The sequence below is a fragment of the Chenopodium album genome, chromosome 1, assembly GCF_948465745.1.
Source record: "Chenopodium album chromosome 1, dcCheAlbu1.1, whole genome shotgun sequence".
Classification (NCBI taxonomy): domain Eukaryota; kingdom Viridiplantae; phylum Streptophyta; class Magnoliopsida; order Caryophyllales; family Amaranthaceae; genus Chenopodium; species Chenopodium album.
Genome location: NC_137834.1, coordinates 35,675,258 through 35,693,460, shown reverse-complemented (window position 1 = coordinate 35,693,460; position 18,203 = coordinate 35,675,258).

Here is an 18,203-nt window from a genome sequence, read left to right as displayed (position 1 = left end):
TATGTCTATTGATGGTGGATAGTTGTTGGAGGTTGGTTGTCATTGTTAAGTCTGGGTCTTGTTAGCTTGCTTGGTGTGTAGTGGGTTGAGGCCCGTTTTTAGTGCTGTCTCCTAGCATGAGGTGCTAGTTGATGGCCTGGGTTGTATGGTGGGTGGTCTTCCTATTGCTACCTTGTTTCTTGCTTTTGTCTGGACTTCTTTTATGCCTCTTCCTTTGTGGTAGTTGTTGACCTATCTTTTCCTCGGCATCTTATACTTTTCTGCTTTGCTTGAGCCCCTGTGTTTGTGATGCTGGTTGATGGATCATGGCTACGATCCTTTGTCGTGGTTTGTATTGCATGTATGCTTTTGTTCTGTCCTGGCTTGCTGATTACATGGTTATTACCAAGCTAATTTTATGGTGGTGCTGGTGGAAGGTGTTCTTTGTTTTATTTGGTGGAGGTTGGCTGTCATGGTTGAGTCTTGGCCATTTTAGCTTGCCTGGTATGTAGTGGGATGAAGCCCGTTTTTAGTGTTGTCTCCTATCATGAGGTGATAGTTGATGGCTTGTATTGTATGGTGGGTGGTATCCCTCTTTCTACCTTGGTTCTTGCTTTTGTCCAGGCTCCTTCTTTTACCTCTTTTGTTGTGGTGGTTGTTGATCTACCTCTGTCCAGGCATCTTATGCTATTATGTTTTCCTTGAGCCTCCTTGTGTTTGTGCTGCTGGCTGATGGTTCATGGCTACGATCTTTTGTTCTGGTTTGTACTGCATGTATGCTATTGTTCTGTCCTAGCAGGCTGACAATGGGGTGTTATCAAACTATTTTATGGTGATGCTGGTGGTGGTGTTTTCTCTGTCGTTGTTTTGGCGTGGTGGAAGGTGGTTGTTAAGGGACTCCTTCTTTTGGCTCTTCCGTTGTGATAGATGTTGATCTTCCTTTATCGTGGCATCTTGTGCTTCTCTGTCTTGCTTGAGCCTCCTTATGTTTGTGCTGCTGGAGGATGGTTCATAGCTGCGATCTTTTGTCCTGGGTTGTACTGCATGCATGCTGTTGTTCTGTCCTGGCAGGCTGACTGTGGGATTGTTATCAAGCTGCTCTTTATGATGATGTTGGCGGATGGTGTATGCTCTCAAGCTAAGCTAATGCTTTTTTATACTCACCTTTTTTGTTATCTTTGGATTGTTGGGTTTATTACCTACTTTTGGTTGTAGCTTCGGTTTCCTCTACCTTTGTTAGCTAGAGGTTCCGTAGTTGTTGTCTTTGTTTTGCCTTCGGGCTTTGGTTTTGTTGCTTCCGTGGCCCAGAGGGCATGTACTGCACTTTCATTTCTTGTAGTTACTACTTTTTTGGGTAGTAACTCTTTACTTTTGGTAATAAAATTCTTTATTTACCAAAAAAAAAAAAAATAAAAAATAAAAAATAAAAAAAATGAAATTTTCCTATTTTTTCATCATTTTTTTCTTTTTCTTTTTTTTTTCCTTTTTCAACTTCACTTGGTTTTCATGTGTTGCAACCTTATTCACAAAATTTTTGCATATTCTTTTCATAACCAACTTTCATAACCTTACTTGAACCGATTTACACAAATTTCTTGCTCAAAACCAACACTCTCAAACTCGAACCTCACAAGCCAATGCTTCACTAACTACAAGGGTCGGTAGAACATAGGCTGATAGGTTTTTAATATGTCTAAGTCAAGAAAGGGAAATAAGGCTCAAATTGGTTGGCAAGTAGGTGGATGCAAATTTGAAAACCAAATTTGTAACAAAACACAAAGAAAACAAAGAAAAATGAGAAGAAATGCCCTCTTCCTCCTCTAGAGTTGTTTGGTCACGATCTTGGGAGCTCGAAACCAACATAAATATTAGGACATGCATAGTTAAGGATCCAAAATGCCACTCACAAGAATGATGAAGGCTAGAACAAATGACGCTCACATGGGATAAGAAATAAGCAAATACTAACTAGAGGGAATCCTATCCACTATAGAGAGCAACTCCATCTTACCACTTTCCCGTGAACTAGGGGTTCAAATGTCCTTAAAAGTTCTTAACCGGGCTACCTTAGCTTACAATGTGTCTTACTCAACCCTAAGCATTCTCAAACCGTGCAAACCATCATCAACTAGGATGATAAGCATTCAAAGACACGTCACCATGAAAGGCACACAAATCCAAATGAATGAGCAAATTCCAAATCAAAAATCATTTTGACTGGTCATAGTTATGCTTGTAACACAAAAAGGGTAAAACAAAACAAAAGAAAGAGGAAGAAATCAAAAAGGTTCACACACGAGGCATATAATCCAATTAAATCCCAATCGTCATTCAAGTGATCATTCGATAACAACATCAACGATCCTAGGTTCCATAGAACCAAAAGCAAACATCCTCGAACCATTCAACTTCTTCCAAAGCTAAACCTAGACTAAACAATCAAAGAAAGAGAAAATAAAAGAGAGGAAAGGTCTCACCAAATGCCTCTTGAAATGGAAGGCAAGATAATTCATACAATCTCACCAAGGGAGCTCGTATTGCTCCTTAACTTCCTTTGTCTCCGCTTTCAAGCTTCAAGAAAAGTGAGCCAAAACAAAAGAAACTATTAAAAAACAAGAAAAAGTTAGAAACCAAAGAAAAAGACTAAATTTATAAATAACTAAAAAAAAAGAAAAATAAATAAAAAGTTATCTACAAAGTTTGGATTAAGGGAATTTGGATTGTCGGGAATTTTGGATTTTTCCTTGGGAGCATCTTCGCCTACACAAAACTCAAGAATCATCAAAAATCATCATAAAAACATCATCAAAACATCACCATCACATCATCATCATCATCATAACATCATCATCATCATCATCATCACAACATCATCAACTAGAACAAGGCCACTATCCTCAATAGTCCTCCTCATGTACAAGCCACTACCCTACGACACTACCCTCCTATTTACATTTAAACCAAACAAGAGAAACATCCTCCCCCACACTAGTCTTTTGCACGTCTCGAGGAAAGGAACCCTAATCATGGGTTCCTATCTCCTTGCCCTCAAGTTAAAAGTTAGAAGTTCCGGGGGGAGGAAAGGAACCATAATCATGGGTTCCTATCTCCTTGACCTCTAGGTTGAGGGGGGTTTTCAAAATCAAACCCGGGAGTATCCATAAATGGGTGGAAGGGTTGGTTGAAATGCTCATAGGGCCACCCATGGCCACCCTAACCACCATCGAAAAGATTTGGGGTTGATGTGAAAGCCGAATCATAAGCCGAATCACACCCACCCGAGCGATATGGGTTGTATGGTGGCGTGCCAATGCGTTGGGTAGGGTCGATGTTACCCTCCCAATAGGGGTAGTCATTGGGGGTAGGGTTGTGGGGGTCATAGGGCCCCTAATGGTTAATTGGACCCTCTTGAGGAGGGTGGTAGGGATAGTTAACATAGGGCACTTGGATGCCCGCTTGTACAAGATTATCATAATTAATCTTCCCGTAGTACCCCCATTGTTCAATGGAAGCTTGGTTGTCACAACAGATATCCTCGAGGGTACTACGGAGGGAATTCATATTTAAAGGAGGAAAGGAAGAAGAGGAAGATGCCTCACCTCCCCTGCTAAGGGGGGAACGGTTTGTTCCGGGCGGTGGACCGGTGGAGGATGAGGAACAGCACCCCGGGCTCGGGTTCTTCTCAATTCATTGGGGATGTGCTGCCGGGGGATCTTCCATTTAAGAGGAGTGGAGTGGTCCACTATAGTGAGAGAGGGGTCCGGAAGGACACACCATTCTACCTCTTTATCCACTAAGAGGATAAATTTGCGCTTGCTTGTGGAGTAGTTGATGAAGCGGTTGTGACGGAGAGCACTAAGGGAGAGAGAATAGGGAGGAAACTCGTCGGTGACTTCCTCTCGGGTTTGGTGCACAAAGGGGAGAATTTCTATTTGTTCCTTGTAAGCTCTATTCTTCAAGGAAAGGGCAATGATAGTGATCATGCCCCCCATAAAAATGTCGTCACCAAGACGGCTGTCCCGAGTATCCAAAAGCCTTTGGATGAAGGTGAAGGAGCATTGGAACTTGAGGCGCTGAGGGGTTGTCGGCCAATTAACCATTGAGCTGAGGTTTGCTTTGAAGAACACGACATATTGGAGAAGCCGAGCAAAGTATCTCATGGCTATGTCGATGATGTTGTTGAGCTCAGAGGCGTTAGTACGGAAACTATCCCTGTTGGATATGCTCCTCCACCACTCTTGCTCGTTGTAGGGGATGCGGTGAGTGGAAGTCATCTCGCAAGGATGATCTAGCCCGGTCGCATGCCAATGGAAGATCTCGTTTAGATCACTCTCGGTGAGGGAGTAATCCTCATTGAACATGCGAAAATGTATTACAAGTTGAGGTTCCTCATCGTTAAATTCCGGCTCTATGACTTTCTTGCGGAGAGAGGCAAGGAATTCCAAAGTCAATCGCTCATAGGTGTGAGCGTGGAGGTAGATGAAGTCATCCCATCTAAAATTCTGTGCTAACCGGAATACCTCATCCAAGATACCGAGCTTTTGCAACGTTGTAGGACAAAAGAACCTTGTTGAACGGATGGGACGATTGATGAGGGTTTTGTAGACGTCCCAAAAGTGCTCATTCGGAGCAATTATGCTATGATCATTTATGCCGGGAGGGGGCGGGAAACTCGTTGATGAAGATTCACCCACTCTCTTCCTCTTTGACTTGCTCTTACCAAGTACCATGATTCTACAAAATTACCAAGAGCTATCATTAGGACAATTTGATAAGAGATGACATAAGAAGCTAACCACAGTAAAAGTGTATTCATGAAAGTAGTTGCCTTGAGTTGTGAAATAGATGTAGAGTATAACAACAATACAATTCAAGGAATAAATGGACACATTTAAACCAATGCATTAGCAAGAAATCCTATGACATTCATATGTAAGTCCTAACAAAGTCTAGGTGAATTTTGGCATGATGTCCCTAATTACGTGATAATTACTCATCAAACCATCAAAATCAAACCAAAAACAACAAGAATCAATCTCCAACAACATCTAACTCATGAATTTCTCAATCATCAACTAGTAGCATGAACACCCTAGCATGAAATCAACATATTTAAGCAAAGACATTGAGATCAAATAAAACCCAGATATGCATGCATAATCATGATAACAACATGTTCTACTATCAATTACCAATCAATTGCAACAAGTAAATCCAAATAACCACATGAATCAAACAAGCTATAACCAACAATTTCAAGAATACCACAATTCATATTTAAACATGCAAAACATGGTAAAACTATGATAAATAGAAGAAATGAACTTGCAAAAGGTAGGAAAACCATACCACAATTGATTGTAAGTAAGTAGCAACCCAAAAACACCAAAGCACTCAAACCCTCGAAATTAGGGAAAATTGAAAGACAGGATTTTTGTGTGGAATTTTGGGTGGAGATTGTAGAAATTGAGTAGAGGATGGAGAATAAGTGAGAAAAGGTGAAGAATGAAGTGATTTTAATGGAGATGGGAGGTTGTATGAGGGGTTACAATGGAGTTTAGAGTGAGAAGGAGAATAATAGAGAGAGAGAGGGTCGAATGAAATGAGGAAACCGTGAAGAACAGCAACCCCCTTTTTTTTAAAACCCGTCAAAGGTTCGACCGAACCTTGGATAAGTTCGGTCGAACCATTGAAATAGTTCGGCCGAACTTGCTCAAGGTTCGGTCGAACCTGCTCTCTAACTCCGAATTCATAGAATGGCAGAAAGTTTTCAGTTTTTGATTTTAGAGGAGGTGCGACTGAACTTAATATTGTTTGGGCGAACTAAGGTTCGGTCGAACCCCCTCTGTGTTCGGTCGAACCTACTCTAAATCATTAATTTTTGCAATTCTGGAAGAAAGTTTTCAGATTTAGCTTCTAGAGGAGGTGTGACCGAACTCAAGAAAGTTCGGGCAAACCTTTCATAAAGTTCGACCGAACCTTCAGGGAGTTCGGTCGAACCACCTTATTTTTACAAAAAAGCTCATATTGCAACAAAATATGCACAAACACCCCTCTTCAAAACACACTAACACACCATACTATCATGCTAAGGCAAAGCTACCCAAAATTCCAACACAATCAAAACTCAAGAATCCAACAATCCAAAATCGTAGATAGAAAAATAACAAAGCATCAAGAAAAGAAGAGAGTAGAAAAGGGTTAGAGAATCGGGTTGCCTCCCGGAAGCACTTTGGTTTACATCGTTAGCTCGATGTTCCTTGAACTAATCAAGGTGGGTCAAATTGATGATGCATATCAAGAAGAGTCACAGAAACTGGTTCATAACTTGGGAATCCTTTGTAGTAGGGCTTGAGCCGATGACCGTTCACTTTGAATGGAGTATGCCCGTCTTGGGAAATCTCATAAGCGCCATATGGGAACACCTCTGTGATAATGTACGACCCACTCCACCTTGACCTAAGTTTGCCCGGGAAAAGCTTCAAGCGGGAGTTGAATAGGAGGAATTTTTGGCCTTTGACAAATTCCTTCTTGACAAATTGAGCATCGTGCCAAGCCTTAGTCTGTGCCTTGTACATGCTTGCGCTATCGTAGGCATTCATCCTCAACTCCTCGAACTCATGTAGCTCGAGAAGCCTTTGTTCACCCGCACTATGGAGGTCAAAGTTGATTTTCTTGATCGCCCAATGGGTTCGATGCTCCATCTCTACGTGCAAGTGGAAAATTTTCCCATAAACAAGCTTATAGGGAGTGGTCCCTATTGGAGTTTTGAAGGCGGTCCTATACGCCCATAGAGAGTCGATAAGTTTAGAAGACCAATCTTTCCTTGTTCTAGTAACCGTCTTCTCCAAGATCACTTTGAGCTCCCTATTGGTGATCTCCGCTTGACCACTCGTTTGAGGGTGGTAAGCAAGCCCCTGCTTATGAGACACTCCATATCTATCAAGAATTCGAACGAAGGTGTGGTGCTTGAAATGTGACCCCCCCCCCCATCACTAATTATGGCTCTTGGAGCACCAAATCTTTGTAAAATCACTTTCTTGAAAAGATTAACCACTACCTTAGAATCATTCGTAGGGGAAGCCACAGCCTCCGCCCACTTAGAGATATAGTCAAAGACAACCAAAATATACTTGTTCCCATGTGAAGAAATAAAAGGGCCCATGAAATCTATAGCCCACACATCAAAAACTTCAAGCTCAAGGATGGGGTTTTGACACATTTCATCCCTCCTAGAAATATTCCCCATCCGTTGAAATCTATCACAAGTCTTAACAAAAATTTAAGCATCCTTGAATAGAGAAGGCCAAAAAGCATAGATTATAGAACCTTTGAGGCGGTCTTTTGAGCATTCATATGCCTACCACAAGGAGAAGAGTGACACATATGGAGAATACTTTGAACCTCGTCGTTGGGGACGCATCTCCTCAACAAACCATCGACCCCTCTCTTCAATAAAATAGGATCATCCCAAATGTATCTCTTGGCCTCATGCTTGAGTCTTTGACGTTGTTGTGAAGTGTAATCCGGAGGTACGACACTACAAGCCAAATAATTCACAATATCCGCATACCATGGCTCCAACTTCACTTCAAGGACATATAGAACATCATCCCTTGGAGCATCCTCTTTTGGAAAACCATCATCTTAAAACCTTGCACCGCCCAACCTTAAAGGTGATGTACCACCACATTCTTGGCTCCCTTCTTGTCTCTCATCTCATAATCGAAGTCTTGGAGGGCTAAAACCCATCTCAAAAACCTCGGTTTAATTAGCTTCCTTCTTTCCTATCAAATATTTAAGAGCCAAGTGGTCAGTATACATAATTGTCCTAGAACCAATGAGTTAGGTTCTAAACTTCTCAAATGAGTGAATAACTGCTAAGAACTCCTTCTCGGTAGTTGTGTAGTTTCGTTGGGCATCATTGAGAGTGTTAGACAAATAGTGTATGACATGAAGTTTCCCATCCTTTCGTTGCTCAAGAACCGATCCAATAGCCTTGTCGCTTGCATCGCACATGAGTTCAAATGGAAGAGACCAATCCGGACCTTGGACAATAGGAGCGCTGCAAAGTGCTTCTTTCAACCTACAAAAAGACTCTTGAGAAGCATCATCAAACAAAAACTCTTTATCTTGTTGCAATAGGGATGTGAGAGGCTTAGCAATCAATGAAAAATCTTTTATAAAGCGCCGATAGAACTCGGCATGGCCGAGAAAAGATCTCACTTCCCTCACATTGGTGGGAGGAGGGAGTTTCTCAATGACCTCCACCTTGGCCTTATCTACCTCAATGCCGGCATGGGAAATTTTGTGCCCAAGAACAATTCCACTTTCCACCATAAAGTGGCACTTTTCCCAATTCAACACGAGGTTGGCTCTCTCACATCTTTCTAAGCAACGAGATAAATTGGATAGACAATCTTCATAGGTGGCTCCTCCAACGGAGAAGTCATCCATGAAGACTTCTATCTCATCCTCAATCATATCGCTAAAAATTGACATCATGCAACGTAAGAATGTTGCGGGGGAATTACAAAGCCCGAAAGGCATCCTACGATACGCATAAGTACCGTAAGGGCATGTGAAAGTCGTCTTCTCTTGATCCTTGGGGTCAATCGAGATTTGGAAAAATCCCGAGTAACCATCAAGGAACCAATAGAAGGAATGCTTTGTAAGCCTTTCCAACATTTAATCAATGAATGGTATTGGAAAATGATCTTTGCATGTACTTGTGTTAAGTTGGCGATAGTCAATACACATGCGCCAACCGATAACAAGCCTAGTAGGCACTAGTTGATCATGATCATTTTTCACTACCGTCATGCCCCCTTTCTTAGGAACAACTTGTACGGGAGATACCCAATCACTATGAGCAATTGGATAAATAATTCCCACATCAAGAAGCTTAGCCACTTCCTTCCGCACAATCACTTGCATGGAAGGGTTAAGCTTTCTTTGCCTTTATCTAACGGGTTTGGCATCTCCCTTTAGATCAATTTTGTGCATGCATAAAGATGGAATTATACCTTCGATATCATCAATGGTATAACCCAAAGCTTTCTTGTGTTTTCTCCAAACATTGATCAAGAGGGAGGTTTGCTCCTCCGTTAGGTTAGAATTGACAATCACGGGGAAAGACTCATTGGAACCAAGAAATGCATACCTCAATCCCAAAGGTAGAGGTTTCAAGTCTACCTTTGGTTCTCCCTTACCATTGGGGCTCTCTTCTCTTTCTTCAACTTGAAAGAGGTCATGAATGTAAGGAGCCTCTTCTTCCATGCTCGCATCGTTGCACTCCCTCTTGCTTTGTTCAAGCAAATCCTCATAGAATTGTATGTCTTCTTTGTGAGTACCTATCTTGGATTCATTCAACAACACACTTTCAAGAGGATCATTAGTAGCATGCAAGTGGGTGCGAGAAAATTCATTAAGCACGGTATCAAGAACATCTACTCTAAAGCATTCACCACTTGAGGAGGGTTGTTGCATGACACTATTCAAATCAAATTCAATGGAATCATTGTCAATTTTCAAGGATATCTTACCCTCCTTAACATCGATGATAGCTCTAGAAGTAGCTAGAAATGGTCTACCCAAAATTATAGGAATCCTCTCGTCCTCATCCATCTCTAGCACATAGAAATCCACGGGGAATGTGAACTTTCCCACCCTAAGGGGAATCTACTCAACCTTTCCCATGGGGAACTTAATGGAACGGTCCACTAGTTGGAGAGTTATGTCAGTGGGGGAGAGGGTTCCTACACTATGATTTTGGTACACGGAATAGGGCATGAGACTCACACTTGGTCCTAAATCACACAAGGCTTTATCAAACTCAATGCCATTAATAGAACAAGGGATGGAGAAGTTACCCAGATCTTTCAATTTGGTAGGAAGTTTGTTGGAAAGAATTGCACTACAATTGGCGGTCAAACTCACCGTTTCACACTCCCTTCTCTCACTCAAAAGGTCTTTCAAGAATTTTGAATAGTAGGGCATTTGCTTCATATCATCAACAAAAGGAACGGAAACATGCAAATTCTTAATGACTTCCAAGAACTTCCCAAATTGGGCATCAAGTTTAGCTCTCACGAATCGTTGTGGAAAGGGCAGCTTCTCCACTCTAGGTTGGCGATTTAGGGGCAAGGGGGTGAATTCTTTTTCCTTTGGCCCCTCAACATCTTTTTCCTTCTCAACACTCAATGGCTCATTGGTTCTCTCACCCTCATTCTCTAAGTCCACCTCCTTTTGGGTTTCTTCCTCAACTAAAGGGTCACTCCCTACTACCTTCCCACTCCTAGTTGTCACGACATACAAAGGTTTTGGGTTGACTCCTTGACTTGGAATGTGAGAAGAAGAGGAAGAAGAAGAAGAAGAAGAAGAAGAAGAAGAAGAAGAAGAAGAAGAAGAAAAAGAAGAAGAAGAAGAAGAAGAAGAAGAAGGGGATGAATTAGATGCAAGTTGAGCAATTTGGGTCTCAAGCATTTTCATATGAGCATTGGTTCGCTTTTTATCCTCCTCATATCTCCTTTTATCCTCTTCATGCCTCTTCTGTTCCACCTCATTCCTCCTTTGATCCCCCTCACGCATTTTCAGTAGAGCATCTAATTTAGCCATCACGGAATCATTTGAAGGGGCTTCAAGTTGAAGAGGTTGTTGAGGTGAAGGAAGGTGGGGTTGATGGAAACCCGGAGGCGTATTAGTTTGGGCATAGTTAGAGAGATATTGACCCCTATTGCCTCCGGTGCCTTGGTTAGGAACATTGCTTTGTTGATTGTTTCCCATGTTACCTTGATCACCAAAATTTTAATTTTGATGGTCATGGTATCGGGAATTAGGTTGTTGGTTTTGATTACCATACCCCCTTTGGTTAGAGTTGCCACTTCCATTGAGATTGGAAGGGCCTCCCCCACCATGGTATTGGTTATCATAATCACCACCACTTTGGTTCCAACCTCGGTTTCCACCTTGATTCCAATTCCCCATTTGATTGGAGTTTGGCCTCAAGTTCCCTACATTCCCCTTTATAGGAGAAAAATTCATAGCATTGACATTTTCCACATTATCATCATGTTCATGGGGAAGGGGTTGAACTTCACAAGCATATACACAATGAGAGGTATCATGATCATAGGTTTCACAATTAGAACAAAACATGCATCCTTGGGGCATTGTATTGTAAGAAGAGGGGGAGAAAGTATCCATACCATTACCTCCCTTGGTTGAAGGGGAGGTATTACCATGAGGATTGGACCTTTCTTTCATCAATTCGTCCATTTGCTTGGTCATTTTGGAGATTTGGGTAGAGAGGTTTTTGATTGCGTTGGCTTGCTCCAGTGCATAACACTACTGCTGAAAAGATGTTGCGTTAGGGTATAAAAATGTTGCTTAAATCTAAAAGCAACGTTTTATCTAGTGATGCCTTAAGTCCCGTTGCATTAGCCTGATGCAACAGTTTTTTAAATCAAATGCAACACTTTAGAAAAGCGTTGCATGTTTTCCCAATTGCAATGCTTTACAAATGCAACGTTTTTGTTACCCTAGTACAACACTTTTACACTTGCCAACAACACTATATGGAAACATTTTTCTATATCTAATGCAACATTTATTAAAAATTTTCCTCGAAAAAATGCAACGTTTTTATTATCTATTGCATCACTTACTCAAAGTTTCCCTCCATAAATTTGCAACACTTTTCAAATTCAAAAGCAGCACTTTTAAATTGGAATTTAATTTTGATATTCTAATGAAAGCTAAAACTGGTTTGCTTACACACGCATACAAAATATAATTGTTAACTGAAATTGTTTAATGTACTGCATAAAAGAATTTTACATAACTTTGCATACTATAAACATATGTAACAATTGTCCAAAATGGTACAATTACAATTCTTTAGCAAAAGTCCAAAATGGTACATCACAATTCTTTAGCAAAAGTAGTACCAAAGGGATATACAATAATAATCATTTTTCTAATGTACTCCACTTTAATCAAAAGTCTAACACCATAATAGCAAAGGGCACCTGTGAAAATAAAATAAAATAAAATTTAAGGATACAATCATTATAGTTGTTACATAGTTAGAAACAAAATCCTTAGATAAGAATTTGCCCCTTTAGTGATATCAACTAAAGCATTCCACTTACTATAAAAAATGTGTTCCTAGGATAAACACTTTTTATCCTTTTTTAATGTAATCTTACTTCCAGGTTACAATAAAGGCTAAAGATTATAATTTCAAGACAGAAAATATTAAATGTAAGTCCTCCACACATAATCTAAGAATAATTAGAAACATAAGTAACACTTGAAGGTATGTACTTCACAGAAGTACCTAATAACAAAATTATAATCAAATATAATATTTATTGATCTAATACTTTTTTTGTGTAAGCATTTAATGATCTAATACTTGATTAACATTCATTATTATTTCTAGCTAATATGTGCATTAACTGTATATAAAACTTGAATTTCTGATCTAAGACTTAATTTAATTTGATATAGTTAAATACTTTAAAATAAGGAACTGTATATATTTTCCTCTTATTATCAATTTATACAAGGTTTTTTTTTTCTTTTTTTCTTAATGTAAAAAGTACAAAATATGTGAAAAAGGGCATTAGACAACAAGATACATACCTTTTATATTGAACCATTAGGTTAGAAATTGTTTAACAACACTTGGTGGCAGTTTTGACATGAGCTTCTCCAGAATTTCTTCAACCATTGTCTCCTTCTGTTTTCAAACTCTTCCATTTTCTTTGCATGCTCTGCTTCAATCTCTGTCTTCCGTTTCTCATACTCTTCTTCAAGGTCCTTTCTCATATCAACTAGCTGCAATTTTTCTGTTTCAATAACTTTAGCTATTAAAGAATCTATAACCTCACCTGGCACAACATATGATGCCACAGAAGGTGAAGTCTTCTTCAAAACTTTATTGGTAACCCCCTTACCATAAAGTCGTCGACGCCCAGCATATTCCTTGCCCATAACAGCTAAATAAGCATCCTTAATGCCACTTCCGTTTTCAGGGGGTGTATAGTTCTACATAGCATCCTATATAGTTATATAATAATAACATAAATATACTTGTTGACAGATATACATTAAATTTGAATGCATAAATGTATAAGTAATAAATTTAAAACCACTATACTTACGATTTTTTTGTTGTATCTTCATACGTATCAGCATATGTTTTGTTTTCATCTATCTTACGAGTGCGCTCAAATAGTTGAGCTAAGGAAGGATATTGCTTATTAGGTGATCGGGATTAAATAGGTCGTTGGTACTACTAACCCTAACCAAATTAGAAATTTATAATACCTAAACTACCCTAATACGAGTATAGGGGTAAGTAAAGGGTCGAACCCAAAAGGACTAAGTGTATCAATCTATGCTAATTAGACTACTAGGAAAGCTTGTGAGGTAAAGAAGGGTTCAACTAAACACTACTAAGAGCAAATAACTAAAACTAGGGAAAGTGGAATCCAATTACATCAATGCATTCAACAACATCAAACAATTAGATGAAAATGACCTCAATTAGGACGATTTACACATTTAACTCACTCTCGCGCAATTAAACATGTTAATAATCCTACTAAACTAATTCACTCTCGTGCAACTAGCCTAGCAAAGATATGGAGGAATTTAGGGTTCTCAAACAACTCACTTTCGCACAATTGATTGAAAACACAATTAAAAGCATAGAATCAATTAGCTAGAAAGATTCTAATCCATAAAAGCATCATCCATACACAATAATCAAGAAACAATTTCATACTAACCACAATCAATCATCAAATTAATTAACATAACCTTCATCCATTTCCCTAGAACAAAACCTAAACTAACATAATGAACAAAAATATGGAAAACAAGATAAAATAATAATAAAAGCAAGAATCAACAACTAAACTAATTAAACTACTCAAATCAACAAATAAATAAGCAAAAACAATAATAAATGAAAGCAATAAAGGTGAGAGAAAGTTAGGAAAACTCATTGAATTTATGAGAGGAAAAATCCACAAATTTGCTTCTTCAAAGTCCCAAAAACTCCATGAAAAATCCCATCTTTCTCTCTCTAAACTACTCCTAACCCTAAGAGAGAGAAAATAAAGGCTAAACTAATCTAATCTAGGCTAAAATAATGTTAAGTGAATGTTTTTAGAAAATAACCCCAAAGGGGTATTTATAATACAAGGCTAAAATAAAATAAAGTAAAAGAGAAAACTAAAAAGAAATAAAAACTAACTAAAATAATTAAAATAACTAAACTTAAAAACCAAAAATAAAACTAAACTAAAAATAAAATGAAATAAAAGAAAATGAAAAGAAAAAGGAAAACAGAAAACAAAACCCACAATTTCCCCAAACCCACGAAACGATCAGCTTCCCCCTTTCTTTCCCCTTTCGATCTTGGCTGCTCTGATTTTCTTTCCATCATCACCATCACGCATCATCAATCATCACTCAATCACCACCGTCAATCCTCATCGTCATCAATCAAGCATCAATCAAAGCCGTTCAATTCTCATTAAAAATCACGTGAAAAGCTCGTGATTGACCCACGAATGCGCGCCCGCGAAGACACCGCGCAGAGGTCGCGCATAGCTTCTGCCTCGACTCTGAATTTGGACTCCAATCGTGTGCGCTTTCTGACAGGGGTGCGCGGCCGCGGAGGTAAGTGTTGCTGCAATTGTTGCGGGTTGCTGCTGGTGTTTCTGTGAATTGGTGGTTGACGTTGTGGTGATTGGAGGTGTTGGGGTTTGCTTGGGTGAATTGGTTGCGGTGGCTGGAAATTGGTGTGATTGAAGGTGGCTGAAATTGAGTGGGTTGCGAAGGCTGGTGGTTGAAATTGGTGGCTGGTGCTGCGAATTGCAGATTGTTGTCGCTGCTGTTCAGGTTTGTGTTTGGTGATAGGTGCAGCGCAACAGTGGTTGCGCGTGAGTGGTGGTGGGTGGTTGTAAGTTGCGATTGGTTGCGTTGTTGGTGTTATTGTGGGGTTGCGCGTTGGTGGAAGCAGGGGATTGTGGCTGGTGGTTTAATTGGAGATGGCTGATGGTGTTGGTGTTGTTGACGGTTGTTGGGTGGTGTTGTGAGGGCTGGTGGTAAAATGGGAATGGTGTAAGTGGGCAGCTTTGCTGTGAGGGCTGGTGGTGGATTGGGAGAGCAGGGAGCAGGGGAAGTGATGTTGTGTGTGTTGGAGCAGGGGAGATGGTGTGGTGGAGGTTAAGGGATGGTGTGGTGTAGGTTAAGAGGTGGGCAGCAGCTAGGTCGGTTAGGGGCATTGTGAAGTTTGCTCGAACCTTGGACCCCGAACACAAACTTGACTTTGAAACCCGGAGCGCCTACAACCAAAAACAACACGAGGGTGAAATAGAAAATAAAATAAAATAAATAAAATAAAGTAAAATAAAATAAGATAAATAAAGTAAAATAAAATAAAATAAAATGCTAAAACTAAAGAAATAATAAAATTAAATGAAAAGAAATAAAATAAAATACGAAACTAAAATAAATAAGAAAATGAGATAAAAAGAGAAATTATTAAAAATATAAACTAACGACTTAAACTACAAACATTAAAAGAAAGAAAAATAAAATAAAACACGAAAATAAACTAAAAACTATAGAAAATTACAAAAATACTCAAAATAAAGAATAAAAGACGAGAGTAATAAAATAATAGAAATAAAGAACAAAATAGGCTAAATTATTGTAAAATAAGCCGGAAAGCGACTCAATAATCACCCTAAAAGTGACATAAAAGTCACTTATCATTAGGATCCTCATTTTTCTATCCGAAGCCAAACAAAAGAAATTAGGTTATGTTTAATTATTTACAAAGAATGAACTAACTTTTAAAAATAAAACTTAGATTATTAAAAAAGACAGCAACTGAGGTGAAACATATTCTACCATTTCTTTTCGAATCCTAGCAAACTTTTTGGACCTGCATTATGCATATTCTTTTGAGACTTGCGTCGCATTTGATTAGAAGTAGAGCGTTCCTGTATACAGATTGAAAGCAAAGTATTACTTGCAAGGATTATGTTATTATTGATGTAAACTACTTAGCTTTATAAAACAGCTACCTGCTCTTTTTTTTTTGTTCCAAAAAACTAACAGTAGTTTGAAATCATCATCTGGAACACGTTTAGGTTTTGAACACCCAATCATCATCATCTGGTTTTGTTGTCCTTATACTTATAGAAGTAATTTTTCTTGAATAGACACTTGTGTATTCTCCATGCAGCACCAATGGTTTTGAAAACCCAATCTTTACCTTCTTTGGGAACAATGTACTTTGTCTGAAATTCGATATGAATTTGATAATTTTAGTTTAGTAAATATTATTAGTGTGCATTAACCCATATCAATTAACTTACCAAAACATACTCCCACATCTTTTCTTTGTTGGGCACATAATGCCAAGAGTTATATTTTAATGGCGCATAACCATAATCACGAGCAATTGTACCTAAAAATCGAGAAAATTGGCCCGGTGTATCTTTTTCAGGTGTAACTGGTCCAATAGGCTACCCAAACTCATTCAAAATAATAGCTTCACGATTTTCAAATGGTCGCATGTGCACTTTATGCATCATAGTAGGTCCTCTTTTGTTCACCTCTGTAGTACCTATATTTATAATAGTTCATAGAACATAAAAGTTAAATTTGCAATAAATTATATGACAATTATTAAAAGAAATTAACCTTTGGATTGTAACTTATTATTCAGGACACGATATTCTGTTATGCTATTGTCAGCTTCATTTATGTTAACTCCAGATTGAGATAAGCTGTCGGGAAAATCATCATTGTTATCTTCAAGGTTGTCACTTCCTTCAGTTTCACATTCACCTTCCATTTCTTGTTCCATTTCACTTTCAACTCCAATTACATGGTCGTCTCTATCACTCTCATTCGCACCAACTTTTTACTATGTTTAAGCCATGGAAAAAATGAAACCAATGAGTTAGGCTAAGTTTACACTTACAAAATAATGAAACTCTAGACAAATTTTTTTACCTAGATCTAATAATTGATTTACATTGCCTAACATTTGTTGATGTGTACTATAATCCTTCTGTGTTGAATTCTCTTGTGAGAGTTCTACATGAAATTGATTTTTGAATGCTTGTTCTTTAAAATCAATTCTGCTACGCTAGGGGCTTTGTTCCTACCACGATCCCCTCGTTTTTGTTGTCTAGTCAATGTTGCATATTTCTTCATCATCATAGGTGGCAAATACTGGTGGGGTTGAACTTTTCCCTTAGTGACTTGATAAGATAACTGGACATAAGTCACTAGTAATTGTATTCTAAATAAAAATAAAACATCCAATACAAACAAAATTTAGTAACTTTTATAAAAAATTCTTACCACCTTTTTGGGAGTTCCAACTCTTGTTGCACTTTCTTCTTCTTGGATTTCTTCACCAATCAAATCTAAATAAGGGAAATAGTCTTCGTCTTCCTCATTATGAAAGGACTCTACTCTTTTTTTTCTTTTTTTTTTTTGTTATTTCTGGTATCCACTAAACTTGTCAATGACTTGACAATATCCTTTATTCCGGATTGCATCAATTTTGCTTTATTTTTTATTGAACTCTTAACATTCTACTCCTTTCGTATGGGTTCATATTTGTCTCTATGGAGTGCTCCTTGCTTCTTCTTTCCATTCCAAATCTGTACAAGTAACCAAATTCAATATAATTAAAATTTATATTAAGTCTTAATCTATAATGTGCTAACTTTAGCCATTCATGTCAAATGACAGTAGTTAAAAAAATTAAAAAACACAAAAACCTCAACATTGACATTTTCAAGTTGAATACTAAGAATATAATGTCCTTACCTTCTAGAAAGACAATATATATACATATATATTTATAATTCAATTAATAAACATGGTATACTACTCATCAACATCCTCATTGTCATCTTCGGCTCGCATCCAATCCCATAATGTGTCATCGTAATCAGAATCATCATGAATTTCCTCACCTAAATCATCAAGATCAGCTAAAGTTGCTTTTGCATTATTCACTGTTGGTGCTAAATCCTCCCTTGACAAATTATTATTTTCATTTCCATATTTTTCTAAACTATCAAGACTGTTTTCACAAGGCTCACTCCAATATGAATATTCAGCATCAACACCATTTCCCTCGTGATCAAAAAAATCTCTCGGGATTGCATTCA